Source organism: Carlito syrichta, unplaced genomic scaffold, assembly GCF_000164805.1.
Source record: "Carlito syrichta isolate Samal-C Ts95f unplaced genomic scaffold, Tarsius_syrichta-2.0.1 Scaffold302457, whole genome shotgun sequence".
NCBI lineage: Eukaryota > Metazoa > Chordata > Mammalia > Primates > Tarsiidae > Carlito > Carlito syrichta.
The window spans coordinates 179,961-201,647 of NW_007246553.1; the positions used below are offsets into that span (position 1 = coordinate 179,961).

At 37.6% G+C, this 21,687-nt stretch overlaps 1 protein-coding gene across 2 annotated transcripts in view; it reads left to right on the forward strand.

Annotated features, from left to right (window-relative positions):
- Positions 1–21,687, forward strand: part of FER (FER tyrosine kinase) — a 414,242-nt gene that overhangs the window by 1,421 nt on the left and 391,134 nt on the right. The window contains exon 2 of one of the 2 annotated variants that reach the window (XM_008056755.2): positions 20,099–20,244. The gene's annotated coding sequence lies outside the window, so the exon portion shown is untranslated. Of the gene's footprint in view, positions 1–20,085; positions 20,245–21,687 lie in introns of those variants that run through there. The other variant, XM_008056756.2, reaches the window with a different exon arrangement.

Here is a 21,687-nt window from a genome sequence, read left to right on the forward strand (position 1 = left end):
GTGGGCGGTGTAGGGGGGCTGTGGGCGCCGCCCGTCTTGCCCGCACCCGGTCTCTCGGCGCGCTCCTCCCCTGGGCGCCGCCCTCCCGCTGGAGCGGACACCCCGCACTCCTGGGTGTTCGCCCAGCCCCTTCTACCCCGCAGACTGCCTCCCTTGACCTGCCTGGTCCTTCCCCAGTTCTCCTCCTGTGTGTCAGCATCTCCTCCTGCTCGTATCCCCTCCTCATCTCTCTTCTTAGCCAGAGATCCTCCCCAGGAGTCTAATCAAGAGTGGGAAGCTGGTCCTGTCGGTCATAATTTCTGCTCAGTGGTCGCTTTGCCATTTAGGGTTGGGGGTGGTGTTTGCAGTCACCTTTCAGATCAACTTTCTGTCTTAGAATTTTTTCTTAGGATCAACTTCCTGAACACTCTGAACAGGGCCAGGGTACTACTCACACAGATTATGGAGTTTACTGTGAAGTGGTCGCTGTTTACGCTGGTACATTTGTGATTTTGTTGTCCACTGCAGGGCAATCTAAAAATTTGTTAAGGCTGGGTAGCCTTTCATTTTTTGTTCACCCGTGGTTTATAAAAACGAAGCTTTAATCTTTAAGGCAGAAGAAGTTGCATATATTCATAGCAGTTTATCACTTTGACATAAACTGCTGCTGTAAACATGTACTACCATTTTACCTTTTCTGGATATTTTGAAATAATAAAAGAAATTTCTCAAATAAAGTCATAGTATATAAAAGTGTAATGGAAAAATCAGAGAGAATGGTCTAAAACTATTTTAGTGATTAAAGACTAGAAAATACTTTTCAATGCATATGTGGAATGAGAACAGGATAAAAAAAAAAAACGATTGCAAAATATAATTATAGTTCAGTATTTGTCATCCTGGTATACCTCTGTGGCCTTTAACATTTGTGAAGAGCCCCAAGTTTGTTAGTTCACAGAGAGTGTATCTTTTTGTAGTTCAGGAAAGCTTTTCTGTCAGTACTCTTGAGCCAAGAGAACTATGCTGTCAACGGTGTTGGGAATACATTAAGAGAGTACACAGCTATACTTGGAAACCTTTTCTGTTTTCATCCATGAAAGACTTTTGGTGAAGATCTGTTTTTCTTCTGCATTGATGGTTGGCAGCATTAAATATACACCATCAAAAATTATATAGTGTTCAGTTTATGCAGCTTCTGCACTACTTCAAAGGATGATGTCATTAGTCCAGAAGAAATAATGAGACTTTTGGCAGACAAGTCACTTTTATTTCCTCTTCGATGTAGAGGTAGCTGTAACTCTGGTTTGTGAACATTGAAATTTTTCTCAGGTATTTTTCTATGAAAAATTTCAAACAGTGCAGAAAAATAGAGTTGTCCCTGCCACCGTATAGCAATACTGATTTCAAGACAGCTATTACATAATAATTATTAAGGAACAGAGGAACTGAAATGATTGAATTTGAAAAACCAGCGTATAGGTGTGTGTGTGTGTATATATATACCCACCAAATATTGTGAAGTTCTTATTTCTGTTTGTAAATGGGAATTGTGCTTATAAAAACTATAGTAACTTACTTTTACTACTTTTGAGTTGGAATTTCACTCTGTAGCTCAGGCTGGAGTGCAGAGGCACACTCACTGCCATCATAGCCTCAACCTGCTGGGCTCTGGCATCCTTTCACCTCAGTCTTCCAAGTAGCTGGAACTATAGGCATGTGCTGCTACGCCTGGCTAATTTTTTGATTTACTGTAGAGACGAGCTCTGTCAAGTTGCCCAAGCAGGTCTAGAACCCCTGGGTTCAGGCATTCCTCTCCCCTCTGCCTCCCAAAATGCTGGAATTACTGGTGTGAGCCACTGTGCCTGGCACAACTTTAGTAATTTAATAATGGGAGACTATTCAAAGCAGTCTTGTGAGTGAGCAGGAAGTCATCTGTAATCAAGGTCCAGATGAGTAAATTACATTTTGGTAATCAGAAAAAAGGAAATTGAATGAACTTGATATACAAATAAAAATTTTGTCTTAAAATTGGACTCCTGTTCTAATAGATTATAGTTTTGTATTTGATTTGTAAATGAACTTTTTTTTAGAAGGCTGTGTAAGGGACTATCAATTATGTGAAGTTTGATAACATATCATAAATTGGATCAATCTATGTATGTTTAGGGATAAGAGTGTGTTTTAGTAATAGAAAAAGTAAGTTTACAAATGTGAACTTTCTTAGTAGAATTACTTCATGGGGACTGAAGTTATTAGACAGATGCAAGTTAGTACTTTGGAGTCAAAACTATCTTGGGTATTGTCTCATAGTGCTGATAAAGGAATATTAATGTAAAACTTCAGTTTATAATAAAGGAATAAGTAGAAATGGGTATAAATTCACATATGTGTGTATTAAATTTGTAATTTTTTATACTTGGGAAACTTTTGCACTCTTTTATTTGTAACCTGCTTTTTACTTTTTGCATATCCTAAATCTGTTTTTTATATTTACCTTATTTATATCCTAACTTCCTAAATATTGAAATTAAGAACTATGTCTCAGAATTTGTAGACCTCTGAATTGTCTCATTATTTTTCCCTATTTCTTTTGTCTTTGGCATGCTTATGTATGATTAACCTACCATGCCATTGAGAGATTAAAGGGAACAAGCAGGTCACAGTTTTGGAACTTTAGTGGTAGATTCAGGTAGTTCTGAAACAATGAGATGTTTAGATATTTTTTAAAAAATCAAAGCTCCAGTTTTCCCCAGCCTCCCTACCTCTTTCCCTTTCTTATTTCTTTTCTTTCCTATTTTTATTTGATTATAAAAGTTAAATGAGTTGGAAACCAAACAAAACTTCTACTTCTTCTGTAACCCTCTACCAATCGTTTCCATTTTAGGGTCTTCATTTTAATGTATATGCATTTGCATCTAAATTTGTAGGAGTTCCTGAACTTGAGGTTTAGTTGCCCTGAATTCGAAGAGAGCTTCCAGATCTGGGGAAAAAATGGAAAAGAATAAATAGAGGACAGATTAGAGTGAGACCAAAGGAATCAGACCCATGCAGTTATTTTTTCTTATTCCATAAGTATAAATATAATTAGTTAATCTTATGAAACTGCTGTAGGGAGGATAAAATATGGGGCCAAGTTTTTCTTTAGACTTTATAATAACTAGTAAGATAAAGTTTACTTAGGTTTTTTATATTAAAATTTTCACATTTCTCCATTTTTGGGATATTATATATTCAGCTTTAAAAAATTTAATGTCAAACATGACTTGGAATTGTTTTTAAATATTCATATCAAACTATGACTAATTCACTACAAGTATGATATTGTTGCTCATTTTTTTAGTAGGTATTAATTAAAAGACTAGAGATTTTAATGTAGGTTTTCTTTGCCAGGTTGCAAAGTGTAGTGAAAAGATGAGCCATTTATTTTGTAGTCAGATAATCTGGGTTTCAGTTACAGTTTCTGAATCTTGGGCAGGTTCCTTCATCTCTTTAAATAATAATTTCTTCATCTATTAAATAGATGATAAAATTGTCTCAAGTTTGTTATATAGAAGAAATGAGACAGTATAGGTAAAATGCCTATAAATAGGAAATGCTCAACTTTTGTATTCAGTTCTTTCCATGGTAGCATTAATTTAATCTTTTCTGGTATTAATTTGTTTATTCTACCATTGTTAAAGTCCTTAAGTTTCAGACATAGGAAATGAAAGTGTCGACCTACTGGGCTCTGGTGATCCTCTGCCTCAGCCTTCCAAGTAACTGGAACTACAGGTGTGCGCTACCACACCCAATTAATTTTTGATTTATTGTAGAGACGAGGTCTCGACAAGTTGCCTGGGCTGGTCTTAAACTTACAGGCTCAGGCAATCCACTCGCCTCAGCCTCCCAAAGTGCTGGGAATACAGGCTGAGCCACAGGCCATGAGCATGCCACTGCACTCCAGACTGGGCGACGGAGTGAGACTCTAACTCAAAAAAAAAAAAGAAAAGAAAATATAATATATATTAAGATGAACTGTTCTTTTATAGTTCTTAGACTGCTGTTTCTCAGTAGGGTTAATTATAAGTTTACTTTAAATTGTTTTGAACCCCACAATATGTCCAGTTTGTCTGGATTCCTGATTTATTTTTCTGTCACCTTTGATGATCATCTGTTGTTGGATGGTTGTCCTAAATTCCTTTCATTTAAACCACAAGTATTAGCTAAATGTTACTTTCTTAAATCCTAACTAGTGCCCTCAACCACATTTCTTAATCTGTTTAAAATTTAAACTTTATTTTTAAATTTAATAATACTCTTAGTTGTATATTAGCTGTTTATGGATATGATTATTTCTTAGGGAGCAATATTTTACAAATAAGCTATTTCAGAATGTGTGTTCTGTATTTTCAGAGCAACCTCTAATCATTGAGTGAAGAGAAGCAAGCACTGAACTGAGTGAAGAGGTAGGAGTTGAACTAGAGAGTCCTTGTGGTCTCATCCAGCAGTGAAACAGATTTTGTGATCTCAGTCAGTGAGTCTCAGTATTTTTCCCTTTTCAAGTATCAGATGTTTACATGTGTGACATATTCCGATGTGCAGTTTTCTAACATGTCAGCTGTAATTTCATCTCTTCCTCTCCCACTCGAGAAAGCATATCAGAATGCAAGTGATTGAGAGTGACATCATCATAGGTATAAGCTTGAATCTGCTCTGATTTATTGAAGAAGGTGAGTCATTAAAAATGTGTATAGTTATTATTAGGAATAAATACTTAAGGTGTGCTTTATAGTTCTCTAGTTGAGACCCAAGTATATTCCACATTTTTTCTGAAATGAATGCTTCTCTAGTTTTTCTTAACATTCTTATATGCTACAGAAGAAAAAAGATTATTATGCTAATTTTATGGAATAAAGAGCCCACATTTAAAAGTTGGGATAACTTAATAAACATTTTAAAATGTTTTAATAACAGCACCCCTGTCTGTATTGTAATAAAATAATAGTAATTATTGTAGAAAAATTGAAATTAGCTTTCTAGTATAAATTATTTTACTTGCAGAAAGTCTATTTCCATAGTGGGACTAACAGTTTTAGTAAAAAGGGAAACTCCTAATAATAGAATTTTTATATTATAGGTACTTAGTATATAAAAAATGCTCTTTACATTGACTCAGTCAGAAAAGTATCTTTAAAATTGCATTGCTATGAATAGAGTGCTTTAAAATTGCTCGTCCTACCTGGAAGTACCATGCATAATATACTGTCAGAAGTGAGGACTTAGAAAAACTATGTTCAGTAGACCTTTAATATTTGCAAGTGGTATTTCCTGAAACCTTTTTGAGTCTAGGAATATAACTACCTTCATAAAATGCAGTCAAATTTAATTGAAAAGTTTAAGTGATCACTTCAAACTCTTAATGATTCTCCAAGTAAGATTTGAGTCATTAAAGTTGTTAATCAACACTTTTGCTTCTAAAATGAAGGCTGGATGACTTTGCATTCGTATGCCGGCAGAAGTTCTTAGTCTTGACTGTTGTGTCCTGGAACTGGCAAAACAAAAGAGCATTTCTAGCATACTCACAAAACCTTTTGTCTTGTCACAAAGTTGAAGATTGGTCACCTTGCTGCTGTTTCTTGCATATATTTTCTCCTTGGAGTTGAACAGTTCTATAGTCTGGGACGTTTCTGCTCTCTGAATGTCTTCAGCTTGGAAAGATTTCCCAGGCTTCTGTCAGTTGATGAGACTCTCTTGTTAATTTCACATTATACAAAGAAAATGCGTTAAACTCTTCTGACAATATTTAGTTTGGTAACAAATGGGTCAGTAGCCACCCTAGCACCTATACCACCTCTTGCTCACAAAAATATTTATACAGTGTCCTGACTTTCTCTTGAATTATATTTCTTTCAGAATTACATGATTTGTGTGAGCATTTTTTTTTGAGTTGGAGTCTTACTCTGTCGCCCAGACTGGAGTGCAGTGGCCGCTCACGGCCACTGCAGCCTCGACCTGCTGGGCGCCGGCGATCCTTCCGCCTCAGCCTTCCGAGTAGCCGGAATTACAGGCGTACGCTGCCACACCCGGCTGATTTTTTTGACTTATTGTAGAGATGAGGTCTCGCTGCCCAAGCGGGTCTCGAACCCGCGGGCTCAGGCAATCCACTCAGGCAAGCCTCCCAAAGGCGCGGGATTACAGGCTGAGCCACCGAGCCCGGCGAGCATTCTTATATAGGTTAATCATTTTAATTTTCATTTAAGTTTTGTAAGCTTTGCTTTGCTAGGGGTAAAGGAAACATTTTTAAGCATCACCTGTTTTGTTTGTTTCAATATAGACGTGTATGATAGACTTTCTAATGTGGTAAATCTGGTTACTGTCACATTTCCCATCCATTCTGATTTTGCTCCAAATTTATACATTTGATTAAGTACAGTCACTTTGTCATGTCTCTTTTCTTGTAACATATTGAATAAATTGGCTATAGTGGGGTGAATAGGGGAGCTAAACAATGTAGTTGACTCAGTTAATTATTAATGATAAAATATGATGATAATATGTAATTATTTAATTATAGATTAATATAACCATCTATTAATAATATAATGATAATATATAATCATGTAACTAATGATAGATCACTATCCTAATTATTTGTAAGCAGTTATGTTGGGTGAGGTATAAGAATCTTTATTCAGATTTATATACAGTAGAAACTTTACAAAGCAGGAAGCTGATATGTTCTTCTCTCTCTCTATTTGTTTATGCATAGTTCTTTATTCTCTCCTCCTCAACATTTTAGCTACCAAGGTAGAAACAGTTTCTTTCATCAAAAATATTTTAGTAAATTACATGAATTTAGATATAATGGGTGTCTGCACTAACATTTTTAAAGTGCCTTCTAAAAGTGCTATGCACTTTTATACATTTAAAAAAAATTTTCTGTGAATTGGATGGCTTGTATTTTCTTTTTGTGATCTGGAACCAACCTTGGATCATATCATTTGTCCAAGGAGATCCAGTTATAAAATGACACTGGGATTTGCATTTGGGTGTTTTATACTCTAATCCTGAAATAAAAATCAATGGTAAAAGTATAAAAATAGTAAACCCTTAACAGTCTTGGATGTAACAGAAGTTTCAACTATTTGGGAGTGACTCTAAAGGTCCAGGTTGAAATATTTGCAGTTTTGCTTAGAGGACTTTGTCTTACTAGAAGCAAGACCCTAAGATATTCCTAGCTAACTATTCTCTGTCCATATCTTGCTTTGGCTTTGTTATGTTTGAGATTATCCTATGCTGTAACATTTGTGAAATTATAAAATGTTTCTTTGTAAACATTTTTATTGAAAAAGAAAGGCAACGGCTAGAAATGAAGAGAAAGTAAAGAGACCAAAGAAAGTATGGATCTTAGCCAGAAAATAGACATTTTTTAATAAGTTTAAAAATAGAATGTTGAATTTCATGTCTTTGATCCGGATGTGACTCAATCTACCATACCTTCTAGGGAAGCAAAAGTTATGCTGTGAAACATTTTCATTGAGTGTTCCAGCTCTGTCAAAAATTTTCATGGTTTTAAACAGATTTTTAAAAAATGTGTGGGATCTTATGTTCATAAATTTTGTCCTCCTTCCCTTCCCTTCCACCCTCAATAATATTTGAAAGGGATCTGATTGTTAATTAATTGCTGCAACTTTCTAAAAATAGTGTAGTTCTTACAAATATCTTAAAATGTTAACATAAACAAGAGTATCCTAACTTCTGATAATATGGGTGTCCTTTTATGACTATTTAACAATAAATCATAATAGAATAGTATATAACCTTGATGATACCCTCTTTTAAGTTTCTTATTTCCTGCCTGTATTTTGGAACCTGGTTTACCCTGTGACTAGAACTGGCATTCTAAGTTTTATGTGACTTAGCTTAGAGACAATTGCTATTATATACAACAATATCACGGATTTGGAAAGAGGATAAAACTAGTAGAGAAATAGACATGTCCTTCAAGGTAGCCTGCATTATAAAAATAATGCAGAGATTGTTGCAGGAATGGAGCAGAAAGCAGGGAGGCATATGATTCTTCCATTTTTGGTCATTCTACAAATGTTATTATTCACTCTATGTAAGAACTTAGCTTATAGCTACAGATAATTATGAAACAGTAAATTTTCGGATTGTTTTCCTGAGAGGGAGTGTGATGTAGGAAAAGAGCATGGATGTTAGAGACAGACCCACCTAGGGTTAAATCTGTGCTACTAGTTATTAACTGTATCAATTTAGATAATTTAATTCTTATAACTTTGGGGTTTTATTTTTCATCTGCATACTAGGGTTAATAATACTAGACTTTTTGCTATTCAGTTGCATGAAACCAAATCCTACTTATATTGAGGACACTGAGAATAGGAGTTTATGTGCTCTCTTCGGGTACATATAGATTCAAGGGCTCAAACAGTGGCCTTGGGACACATGCAGTGGCTTTTTCTTGCGTTACTTACACTCTTCATGTAGGCTTTCTCCTTGTGGAGCTCTCTAGTGGCTCCTGGCTTATATTTCTTCAAAAGACTTACCCTTAGTTCTAGCAAAAGTCCTGGGATTGTGTCTCATTTAATTAGATCATTTTCAATGCTTGATCGTGTGGTTGGTCAGAAGGATGGCATATGATGATAGGCCATAACTGGGTCAGATACTAACTACTGGAACTGGGAATAGGAAGTGTGGTCAGCCATGTGTAAACACTTGGGCTAAGAATCAGGATGGGGTAGTTCACTGAAAAACAAAAGGTACTGCAACTATGGGAAGGGGGTGTAGATGTTGGGCAAGTATGCCCAAAAGATATTCACTATAGTCCTCCACTGTGCTTGCATGCCCTCCCTTACATACGTGCCCTTGAAAAAATGCTTTCATCTAATATAATGCAAATCTTTCACTTACAACTTTTAATGCATTTGTCCCCAACAAAAGAAGACAACTGAAAGACTTGTTTAAGTATTACATCTAGCTCTAAGACTAGGATATCTGGGTAATTTTTCTCAGTTCTGTTTGAATAGATAGCCTCAGGATTCACCAACTTATGGTTAAATTATAAGTATAATTAATTGTAATAAAGCCTGTATTCAGCAATAAAGGGAGAATAGCATGTGGACAACAAAACTCTTTTTTTTTTTTTGAGTTGGAGTCTCACTCTGTCGCCCAGACTGGAGTGCAGTGGCCGCTCCCGGCCACCGCAGCCTCGACCTGCTGGGCTCCGGCGATCCTTCCACCAGCCTTCCGAGTAGCCGGAATTACAGGCACAGGCTACCACGCCCGGCTGATTTTTTGATTTATTGTACAGATGAGGTTTCGCCAGTTGTCCAGGTGGGTCTCGAACCTGTAGGCTCAGGCAATTCACTCACCTCGGCTTCCCAAGGCGCAGGATTACAGGCTGAGCCACTGAGCCCGGACAACAAAACTCTTAATTGCTATCCTAGTTCATTCCTCGTAAATTCTGCCTGCCATAAAGTCCTGGGCATGGACATGATATAGCCAAGTTCTTAATCACTATATATATATATATACATATATTTTTTTTTTGTTATTTTATTTTTATTTTAAAGGTGTGGGGTACAATTCAGGGTTAGGTATACAAGTATTCATTATGCAGTTACCCTTGTTGATGAGGTGTGCCCCTCCCTCCCCTGACAATTTCCCTCAACTACCAATCCCACCTCCCTCCCCTGGCAGTTTCCCAGTACTGCCAATCCCTTTCTTATAGTATTATGGTAGTTGTTCAAGTTCTGCTTATAAGTGAAAACATATGATATTCTGTTCTTTGTTTCTGTGATAGATCACTGAGTAGGATAGACTCTAAATCCATTCAAGTTGCTGTGAAGTCCATATGTTTGTCCTTCTTCGTGGCTGCATAATATTCCATTGCTTAATCATTTCATAACAAGGATAGCCATTCCCCCAGTTTCAATACCTTGTTCTTCATTTTCATGTGAGACCTTACCAGAATAGTCTTTACCATTCATATTTCTACCAACATTCTGTTCATGACAACACAGACTTTTTCCAGCATTCAGCTTCAGAATTGTTTTAGCCTCTACCTATTACCCGGTTCTAAAGCTTCTTTCAAATTTATAGGTATTTGTTATAGCAACACTCTACTTCTCTTGTACCAATTTCTGTGTTAGTGTGTTTTGTGCTTCTGTAATAGAATACCACGGTCTTAGTAATTTATAAAGAACAGGTATTTGTTTTCTCACAGTTCTGGAGGCTGAGAAGTCCAAAGTCAAGTAATAGACATTTGATGAGGGCCTTCTTGCTGTGTTCTCCCATGGCAGAAAGCTGAAGGGCAAGAGAAGGACATACTTTGTGTCCTTACATGGTAGGAGAGCAGAAGAGAGAGAACACACCCTTGCAAGTCATTTTTATATCAGCATTAATTCATTTATGAAGACTTTACCCTCATGGTTTAGTTTTGAGACCTAAATACCTCCCAGAAGGCCCTACCTCCCAACATTGTTGCATTGGGGAAGTTACCAACACATGAATTTTGGAAGGCACACATTCAACTGTAAGAGAGAAAAAGGGGAAACAGCACACAGAGATAGCCAATCTATGATACATGTATGTGTGTGCTTCATTGGCTAGGGTTGTAAGGATTCTTTTTCCTAGCAGTGGAATAAGGTTCTTGGTTAGCCAATATGGCTTCCTCTGGTTCTGCCACCTTCAAGGGTCTTCTTTGCTCTTTTTTCTCCTGGTCACAGCAAAATGGGTATTGAGAGGGATTCCCTTACTGGGGACTGCATTGCTTTAGCAGTCGATTTTCTATTGGTGTAGGACTGAGGTCCAGGGAATTATCTTGGGGTTTGGTAATAAGTTTTTGTTTGCAGGGAGTTTCTTAGGCAATTCAACTTTCTTTTTTTTTTTTGAGTTGGAGTCTCACTCTGTCGCCCAGACTGGAGTGCAGTTACCGCTCCTGGCCACCGCAGCCTCGACCTGCTGGGCTCTGGTGATCCTTCCGCCTCAGCCTTCCAAGTATCTGTAACTACAGGCCCACGCTACCATGCCTGGCTAATTTTTTGATTTATTGTAGAGATGAGGTCTCGCCAAGTTGCCCAGGCAGGTCTCGTACCCATGGGCTCAGGCAATCCACTCACCTCAGCCTCCCAAAGGCGCGGGATTACAGGCTGAGCCACCGAGCCCGGCTTCAACTTTCTTATAAGTTTAGTAAGTTTTTTATTTATTTGCATTTGATAAACTTCTCCCAGTAGCCAATGCCCAAATTCTACTCCTTGAATCAAACCATTGTATTGTATATTTCTAAACAATTTTACCCATCACCCTAATTCAATAGGTTCTCCAACAGGTAGCAGTTTTTACCTTGGGGACATTTGACAATATCTAGAGACATTTTTGTTGTCACAATGGGGTAGGAGTGGGGGAGTAGGCAGTTAATACTGACATCTAGTAGGTAGAGGCCTAGGATACTGTTAAATATTTTAAAATGCACAGAACACAACCTCCCACAGCATAGAATTAGCTGATTCAAAATGTCAATAGCACTGAAGTTGAGAAACTTTGCAATTCCTAGGTTTGTCATTCAATACCTTGGCTCCTGCCAATAGGAACATTGAGAGCAACTGCTTGAGGTAATGATGCACAGCGTATTTGTCCCTGCTCATGGGCTGTTTGATTAGTGGATGCATTTTTATAACATGGGTGCATCTTCTTTGCTAGGATGCTGTGTAAGAACCTGTAGATTAGTCTTTTCCTGCCTTCCAGATTTTATTGGCACATTGTTTTTGTGTGGTTAAAGGCTCTAATTTTAGTTAGTTTAGGGATGTTCAATTTTCACCCTGTAAATTAAAAGATTATCAGCCATCCTGGATTTGGAGTGACAGACTGGAAGGCTTTTCCTTTAAGACTTTACCCTGGCAGATGTTACTGAAGTCTGCAGCATAGTAGCCAGTATGCCAACATCCTAACAGTTTTTACTAAGTACTTTAGAGTTTCATTCTTAGTAGGCACATGTAGACATGCCCTGGAGGTATTGCTGATTTAGTTCCATACCATTACTATAGAGTGAATTCTCAATAAAGTGAGTTGCACAAATGTTTTACTTTCCCAGCACATATAAAAATTTTGTTTACACTACACAGTAGTCTATTAAGTGTGCAATAGTATTGTTTCTAAAAAATGTACACATCTTAATTTTAAAATACTTTATTGCTAAAAAATGCTAACAATGATCTGAGCCTTCAGTGATTCATAATCTTTTTGCCGTGATGTTGATAGCTGCTATGTTGATGACTATGGCAATTCTTTAAAATAAAACAGCAGGCCGGGCCTGGTGGCTCAAGCCTATAATCCCAATACTTTGGGAGGTCGAGGTGAGAGGATTGCCTGAGCCCACAGGTTCGAGAATGGCCTGAGCAACTTGGTGAGACCTGATCTCTACAATTAATCAAAAAAATTAGCCCGGTGTGGTAGTGCATGCCTCTAGTTCCGGCTACTTGGAAGGCTGAGGCCGGAAGGATTGCCTGAGCCCTGTGGCTTGATGCTGGGGTGGCTGTGAGTGTGCTGCTTCACTCCAGCCTGGTTCACAGAGTGAAACTCCAACTCTAAAATAAATTAGAATAGAATAGAATAGAATAGAATAGACAAGGCTACGAGACTCCAATGTTACAACTCTAAAATAGAATAGAATAGAATAAAACACTGCAATGAAATTTGCTGCATCTATTGACTCTTCCTTTCTTGTAAGATTTTTCTGTAGCATGTGATGCTGTTTGATAGCATTTTACCTACTTTAGAACTTTCCAAATTGAAATCAATCCTCAAACCCTGACACTGCTTTATCAACGAAGTTTATGTAATATTGTTAATCCTGTGTTGTTATTTCAGCAGTATTCACAGCATCTTTACCAGGTATAGATTCCATCTCAAGAAACCACTTTCTTTGCTCATCTATAAGAAGGAACTCCTAATTCGTTCTTTCGTTTTATCATGAGATTGCAGCAATTTAGCCACATTTTCAGGCACCACTTCTAATTCTACTTCTCTTGCAGTTCCTACCACATCCGCAGTTACTTCTCTGCTGAAGACTTGAGCCCTCCACTTCTTCCATACTCCTGTTACTGTTGGTATTTTGACCTCTTCCAGTGAATCATGAAAGTTCTTAATGACATCTAGAATGATAAATCCTTTCCAGAAGGTTTTTAACTTACTTTACTTAGATTCATTAGAGTAATCACTATCTATGGCAGTGATAGCCTTACAAAATGGATTTCTTAAATAATAAGACTTCAAAGTGAAATTACTCATTGATCTATGGGCTGCTGAACAGATGTTGTATTAGCAGGCATGTAAACAACGTTAATCTCCTATATCAGAGCTCTTAGGTAAAAATGAGCAGTAATACTTTGAAAATAATTTTTTTTTGAGTATTAGGTATCAACAATGAGCTTAAAATGTTCAGTAAGCTATGCTGTAAACAGATATGCCGTCATCCAGGCTTGGTTGTTTAATTTGTGGCACACAGGCAGAGTAGATCTAGCGTAATTCTTAAGGATTGTAGGATGTTCAGAATGGTCCGTGAGCATCGGCTTCAAATTAAAGTCACTAGCTGCATTTTTCCCTAACAAGAGAGTTAGCCTGTCCTTTGAAACTTTGCAGTCAGACAGTCTTCTCTTTTCTGGCTTTGTAAGTCCTAGATGGCATTTTCTTCCAATATAAGGCTGTTTCATCTACATAGAAAACCTGTTGTTTAGTGTAGCCACTGTTATCAGTGATCTTAGCTAGACCTTCTGAATAACTTGCTGTAGCTTCTCCATCAGTGCTTGTACTTTTATGTTCTGGAGACAGCCTTTTTCCTTCAGCCTCATGAACTAACCTCTGCTAGCCTCCGGCTTTTCTTCTGTGGCTTCTTCACCTCTCTCAGCCATCATAGAATTGAAGAGCGTTAGGGCCTTGCTCTGGATTAGGCTTTGACATAGGGAATGTTGTGGCTGGTTTGATCTTTTATCTAGTCCACAAAAACTTTCTCCTTATCAGCAGTAAGGCTGTTTTGCTTTCTTGTCATTTGTGTGTTCACTGAAATAGTACTTCTAATTTCCTTCAAGTACTTTTCCTTTGTAGTCACAACTTGGCTAACTGGTTCAAGAGGCCTAGTGTTCCGGCTTGTTTTGGCTTTTGATATGCTTTTCTCACTAAGTGTATTCATTTCTTTCTTTTTTTTGAATTGGAGTCTCCTTCTGTTGCCCAGGCTGGAGTACAGTGGCATGCTCATGGCCACCGCAATGTTGACCTATTGTGCTCAGGTGATCCTTCTGCCTCAGCCTTCCAAGTAACTGGAACCACCATCTTGCCCAGCTAAGTTTTTGATTTATTGTAGAGAGGAAGGCCCACCAAGTTGCTCAGGGCTATCTTGAACCCCTGGGCTCAGGCAATCCTCTTGACTCAGCCTCCCAAAGTGCTGAGATTACAGCCACCGTGCCCAGCTGCTTGTTCATTTCTAACTTTTGATTTAGAGACGTGCAACTCTTCCTTTCACTTAAATACTTAGAGGCCATTGTAGGGTTATTAATTGGCCTAATTTCAGTATTGATGTGTCTCAGGGAATAGGGAGGCCTAAGGAGAGGGAGAGGAACTAGGGAAACCCTAGTTGGTTGAGCAGTCAAAACACACACATTTATCAGTTAAGTTTTCTGTCTTATATGGGTGGGGATCATGTTGCCCCAAAACAATTAAGATAGTAGCATCAGTAATCATTGATCATGGATTACTATAACATGTAATAAAATGAAAAATTAGAAATATTGTGTGAATTACCAGTGTAGCACAAAGACGTGAGAGAAGTACATGCTGTTGGAAAAATGATGCTAATAGACTTGCTTGATGCAGGGTTATCATAGACTTTAATTTGTGAAAAAAGAGAATGTCTGTGAAGTGCAATAAATTGAAATACAATAAAACGAGATACGCCTGAAGTTTGATTTACATGAGTAACAATTTACCAGCTATTTTGCTTATTAAAAATTGCTGATTTCTTACCCTGCAATAGAGGGTTACCATGGTCCCTTCACTTTTCATTATTGACTTAGTTCCACATTTTAGTGCTGTCACTTGTATTATTTTATTCTGGCGTACATTTTTATATTTGTCAGGCTTCTTTTGGATACCATTGTCAGGCACTCATTTAAAAGAATCAATTCTTCCCCTCTCTGTAAGTGGCAGCTCCATCTTTGTTTTTGCCCTAGACTGAGCAAAATTATCCTTGATTCTTTTTCTTTCACTTTCTCCACACAGTCCTTTGGCATATTCTGTTTGCTTCAAAAAATATCCCAGATCTGACTTGCTTTCACCACCTCTACTTCCATTATCCTGGCTCAGCAACATCCTCTTTCTCCTCCTATATAACTCCTAGCAAGTCTCTCTGTTACTAATGTTGCTCTCAAAAAGCCTGTGTCATCCTTTTGAGACATAAGAGATCATGTCACTTCTTTGCTCAGAATTTTTCAGTGGTTTCCCTTGTAACTCAGAGTAAAAGCTCAAGTCCTTACAATGAGCTAACGTTTTGTGGTCTTTCTCTCTCTTCTTCATGCAGGATCTTTCTCTGAACTCAGATTTTGTTATTTTCTCCACTATTCACCACACACAGGACTTCTTGCTCTTCTTTACACAGGCACTTTGTACTTACTGTTCCCTCTGCCTGAAATGTTCTTCCTCTAATAGCTGTATGACTTACTTTCTTATCTCCTTCAGGTCTTTGCTCAGACATCACTTTATCTGTAAGGTTTTTAATCACTCAACATAAATTTGAAATCTCTTACTTTCTCCATACTTTTTATTAACCTTTCCTGCTGTTTTTTAAAAAACCGGAAAAAATACACGTGCGGTGGCTCATGCCTGTAATCCCAGCACTTTGGAAGGCAGAGGTGAGAGGACTGCCTGAGCACAGGGGCTCAAGACCAGCCTGGGCAACTTGGCGAGATCTTGTCTCTACAATAAATACAAAAATATTAACCGGACCTGGTGGTATGAGTCTGTAATTTCACCTGCTTGGAATGCTGAGGTGGAAGGATCTCCTGAGCCCAGCAGGTCAAGGTGGTAGTAGCAGTGGTGAGCATGCCACTGCATTCCTGCCTGAATGACAGAGTGAATCTCCGACTTACAAAAAAAAAAAATGCTTATCACCACTTAATATTGTATATTTATTTATTTTGTATTTTGTTCGTTTTCTTTTTCTGGAACGTAATCTTCATGAAGGCAGGAATTTTTGTCTGTTTTGTTGTATAGGAAAACTCATGGCACATAGATAGTACACTCTCAGAAAATATTTGTAGAATGAATTAATAAATAAGACAAAAATAATGTATTGCCTCATGTAACCATTAAGTCTGTAACTCTGAAGGGACTGACAATACCCTGCATGAAAGCTAACAAATTAATCTACCATAGTTTTGTATACATACATTAGTAGAAAAACCCTGAGTCAGTTTCAGAGGGTTTATACAGCAAAAGTAGTGGCCTGAGAAATAGCTTACGGCTGATTCTCCATGCCCTGTGTAACAGGGTCATGTAATGAGGGTCAGATGTTTACTTTACACATGCAGTAGATTTGCATCACAGGAGAAGATCCTCAAAATTAGGAGACTCTAAGCTTGTGTAGGGTGCTGATTCATCTGTCATCCTCCCCTACAGATGGAGAGAGATTATTCATTAAGCAAATTTCCTCCAGGGGAGAAGAGGAAGGTATCTTTAGGTTTATTACTGGAGAGGGCTTTGTTTTCCAAAGCTCTTTGGAGGTCTCTGTCTTGAGGGAGACACTATCTTTAGCTTTGAAGGCTGTCTGTTTTGCAACTATCCATTTGTAATACATTTTGCTCAGAAGGCTCTTACTTTGCAGGAATGTAAAAAATCCAGTTTCCCAGCAGTAATTCTGAATTCTAGCTGTTACATCTATTTACATGTGAAGTGAGACTTAGGGGCAAAATATTTTCAGAGTTTTCTTCATTTTTCTTTTCATCTCTTATTTCTTTCTCTGGGTTGATGTATTGTCAAGTAGTTACTTATGATCTTTCAGTCTAGCAACTTCAGCTGAAAGAGAACTTTCTTTCCTGATTAGTTGCTACAAAAATGTTGGGATTCAGTCTAATTCTTCCAATTTGGGTCGCATCCCCATTCCTGAACCACTGCTTGGGGGAAGGAATATGCTGGTTTTCTAGATGTGGATCATGTTACTACTCCAGAAATGTTACTGCTAGTGATTAGTGTCACACAAACTATGTGGACTGAAGATAAGAGAAGGATAGTTCAAGAAAAGAAAATTGAGATGCTGCTACCAGAAGAAGATAGATGCTTCAGAATATAAAGAACATGGGTCTATTACTTACATGCACATGCAACTCACAGTCGTTATAAAGAAATAGAATCTTACTGTATTTAGGCATAACTATCCCATCTATTTTTCACCCACTATCACATCACGAACAATAAATTTTCTTTGAAAACATAATTTTATGTGGTTGTAAAATTATATTTAGATTCATTGATTATTTTTTAGATATTTGGTTTATCAGAATTGGATTTCAAAACAGTAAAGAGATATTTATTAGAGAAGCAGGGAGAGTAGAGGTGGAAAAGAGAAGTAGGGTCAGGACTAGGGTGGGGCAAGAGAGGCACAAAATGTGAGATGTACTTACTTTCCAAAGCACAAAATGTGAGATGTACTTACTTTCAGGGTCCTAGGACTGCAGGGTGGCACTTGCATGACCCCGAGAGCTTCTCTTTAAATTTGCTCCCCAGGCCGGGCTCGGTGGCTCAGCCTGTAATCCCAGCACTTTGGGAGGCTGAGATGAGTGGATTGCCTAAACTCGCGAGTTTGAGACCCACCTGGGCAATTTGGCGAGACCTCATTTCTACAATAAATCCAAAAAATTAACCAGACATGGTAGCACGTGCCTGTAGTTCCGGCTACTTGGAAGGCTGAAGCGGAAGGATCGCGGAGCCCAGCAGGTCGAGGCTGTGGTGGCTGGGAGCATGCCACTGTACACCAGTCTGGGCAACAGAGTGAGACTCCAACTCAAAAAAAAAAAAAAATTTTTTTTTTGCTCCCCAGGTATTTCTCTTGTATCACCCTAGTACTATTTGTGAAGAGAAGCATATTGCAGAGAATAGGAACTATTTTTGGCTATGAATGTGAGTTAGAGATGATGGCCTGTATAACTGGGGAGGTTGGTGGGAAAGATTAAGGTGCAGCAGAAAGTAGTCATTATGTATTTTCAACTGTTGTGTACGGAAACTTTTGCTGAGTTCTGGTAAGAATGATTATACCTTAAAGTAACACGAGGAATAGAATTTTTTATTCATAGGTTTATGGTAGTTTGAATAAAGAAAAGTCCCATTTAGAGATACCACCAAATAAGTTGTTATTTTTAACCTAAACCATTTCAGTATCAAGGAAAATGCTGGTTTTTTTTTAAATTGAAAAATAAAAACTATAGAAAAACTGAGTTGGAGATGGAGACATAATACATGGGTGCTTTGACTAGCTTTCTTGAGTAAGACACTTGACATGGCAATATTGGGCATGGTATCCAGTTGAATAGTTGCCTTTGTTGAACTTAGGTCTTTGAAAATTACCATTCCATATCACAGTGAGACACTAGAATGTGGAATTCTAAATTTAAGTCTCAACTGTCTTTGCTGGTAGAGAAGAGAGTCTTAAAAATTTTTAAATCAAATGAATGATCTAGTAATTTTGAGGTCTGTTTTTACAGTAGAATTAGATACATACTTGATGTGCACATTTTAGGTATGCACTCACCTACATTTTGTTCCTCAAAAATGTTTATGTTTCTATACTGTTTTCTTTACCTTGGGAGTTTAATGGAAGATACTGTGTTAAAAGCAGTATAAAGCAAAATAATGATTATACTTTTTATATTTAAATATAATTTTAAGTCATGGATTTTATCATTTAATATAACAACTCTTGTTGAAGCTGTACTTTATACCAAAGCATACAAATCAGAGAAAACTGTAATTCACTTTGGAATTTCATTCACTTGGTAGTTACTTTTGTTTGATAGCTACTGTGTTTCGGGTATTGTGCAAGATGCTGACTATATTAAGGTTAAAAATCCCTGTTCTCAATCATGTCACAATGTAGTGGAAGAAGAAGATATAATAACACTGTAATTATATGTAGATTAGATTTCTAGCAAATTCTGGCATTGGGAACTTTGCCAAATCTAACGGGAAATAAAAGGCCTGTGTGAGTGCAAAGAAGGCACTTTTTGGAAATTGTTGGAAGATTAGAGTGGAAGACTTGGAGAATGTGCCTGACACACTGTGTTTGGTCTGTTTCCTGATCAGAAGGAAAGGGGTAATCTTAATGGTAACATTTGTGGAATGCCATCTGATTCATGTGAAAGTCAAGGAAGTAGGGGAAATGACAGGAAACAGAATGGGCAAACAAAAAAGAAGAGCTTGGAAGAAGGTGAGTGCTGATGATAAACTGGAAGTTGGGATCAGAAATAGAAGGACATGAGACAAAAAATGAGAAACTATAAAGTATATATACTGAATCCAGTGATAAACAGGAGAGCCAGTGACCAAAAATCTTCTTAGAAGATCTCCCAGTTTCAAGGACTGAAGAGAAAACAGCCAATTCAAGGATCCTACTTTGACATACTGAAAAGCATATGAGGCAGAGAAAATATGTTTGTTGGGGGAGTGCTTTCCAAACCTTCCCCAGCCTTTAAAACAGTTTTTAAAAAAATGTATTTAATTACTTCTTTAGGCTGTGATAATATTTTGACAAGTGTAGTCTTTTGCTTCCCTGATGTGTTTCCAACTTGAAATTTTATGATGTAAAAATGGAGAAAGACATACATTACCTTTTCAAAAGTGAGGAAGTAGGTTGAGAGAGAAGGTAAAACACATGACATGTGGAGACATTTGGGGAAAGATAGGGGAGGGAATAAGTAGTGGAAGTATGTTAGGTAAGTGTAGCCTTCTTATTTTTAAATTGGTGAATGTGATAAACCATCACAGTTAATTTCTAATAATAGCCAACTACACTACAGTTGTATATTTTTACCTCTTCTTTGTAGTGAACAGTTCTGACTCCATGAATTTCATTTTGCAGCTCATATGTTTTGGCTAGACCTATGATCATTCCCGTGAGATTTCGCTGCACGTTTTCTCAAGTGTCTTCCATGACCTTAATGTGTAATACCTCAACATGGACCTGCTACTTTAGCTAAGACATGACCAGCAATGAATAGTAGTAAGGTAGGATTACTTTATTCTTCTTAATATATTACTAAAAAAAATTTTTTTTTTTTGGTCTCTGAAACTGTGGCTTGTCTTGATTTTGTAGTTTTTTTTTTTTTTTAAGTTAGGTTATTATCCTACCTATGCAGGCTACTGTCATTTATATTTGTGCTATTTATTTTTTGCTTGTCATTTTTCCTAATAAATTTTATCTCATTTGTGATATGATTATTATTTTTTTCAACTAACACTTATAATCACCAGAATCCCAATCTATATCTCTTTCTCACACTGTGTGCTCACTAGACCTATATTTTCAACAACCTGGCACCAAACTCAACATATTCTGCTTTTCTTCTCAAACACTTGCACTTCTTTCTGGTTTCTGTATTTCTGTTAATAGCATTATTAGTCTTATTGTCTAATATGATCATATATTTATTTACTGTTTCATTCATTCATTGATGTACATTGATATGCCTCTAAGTCTTCACACATTGTACTGCTTCTGAGGATATAATGATGAATAAGCTGGATGTTCCATTCTTCCATCCTTATATTGTGGAGGGGAGGACAGGTTAAAAAAATCAATTAGCTGGGCTCGGTGGCTCAGCCTGTAATCCCAGCACTTTGGGAGGCCGAGGCGAGTGGATTGCCTGAGCCCGCGGGTTCGAGATCCACCTGGGCAAGTTGGCGAGACCTCGTTTCTACAATAAATTAAAAATTAGCTGGGCGTGATAACGCGTGCCTGTAGTTCTGGCTCCTTGGAAGGCTGAGGTGGAAGGATTGTCGGAGCCCAGCAGGTCGAGGCTGCAGTGACGGGGAGCGGCCACTGCACTCCAGTCTGGGCGACAGAGTGAGACTCCAACTCAAAAAAAAAAAAAATCAATTGACAAAATCATTATGAGTTGTAATAAATTTTTTTGAAGAAAAGCAAAAAATCAGATATTTTGGAGAAGAGGCTGTGAGAACTACTTTAGATGCAGTCATGTAAGGCTCCTCTGAGAAATTGACATTTTAGATGAGGCCTATTATATGAGAAGGAACTATTTAAAGAATGAGTAGTGTATATATGTGTGTGTGATTTGTTTTTATGGGGAAAGCTTTCTCATTAGAAGAAATGGTGGGTGCAAAGACCTTGAATGAAGAAAGAGCTTGATGAATTTGAAAGACCGGAAAACAAACAAAAACAAAAAAAAACCCCGGGGGTTGACTTAGTGAAAGAAGTAGAGATGGGTGAAGAGGCTATTGTGGCATTCAGGGCTTTAAAGAGTGTGGCAAGAAGTTTGTATTTTATTCTAAATTATAGCATTTTAGCAGCTGTGTGAGGAATGAACTGGCTAGCACAAAAGTGAAATCTGGCTTTTGGGAGCTGAGGAGAGCTAGGAATGAATAGATTTGGGATGCATTTTTTTGAGTCTGAATTCATGGAATTTGTGGCTCATTTGAGTGTGGAAAGAG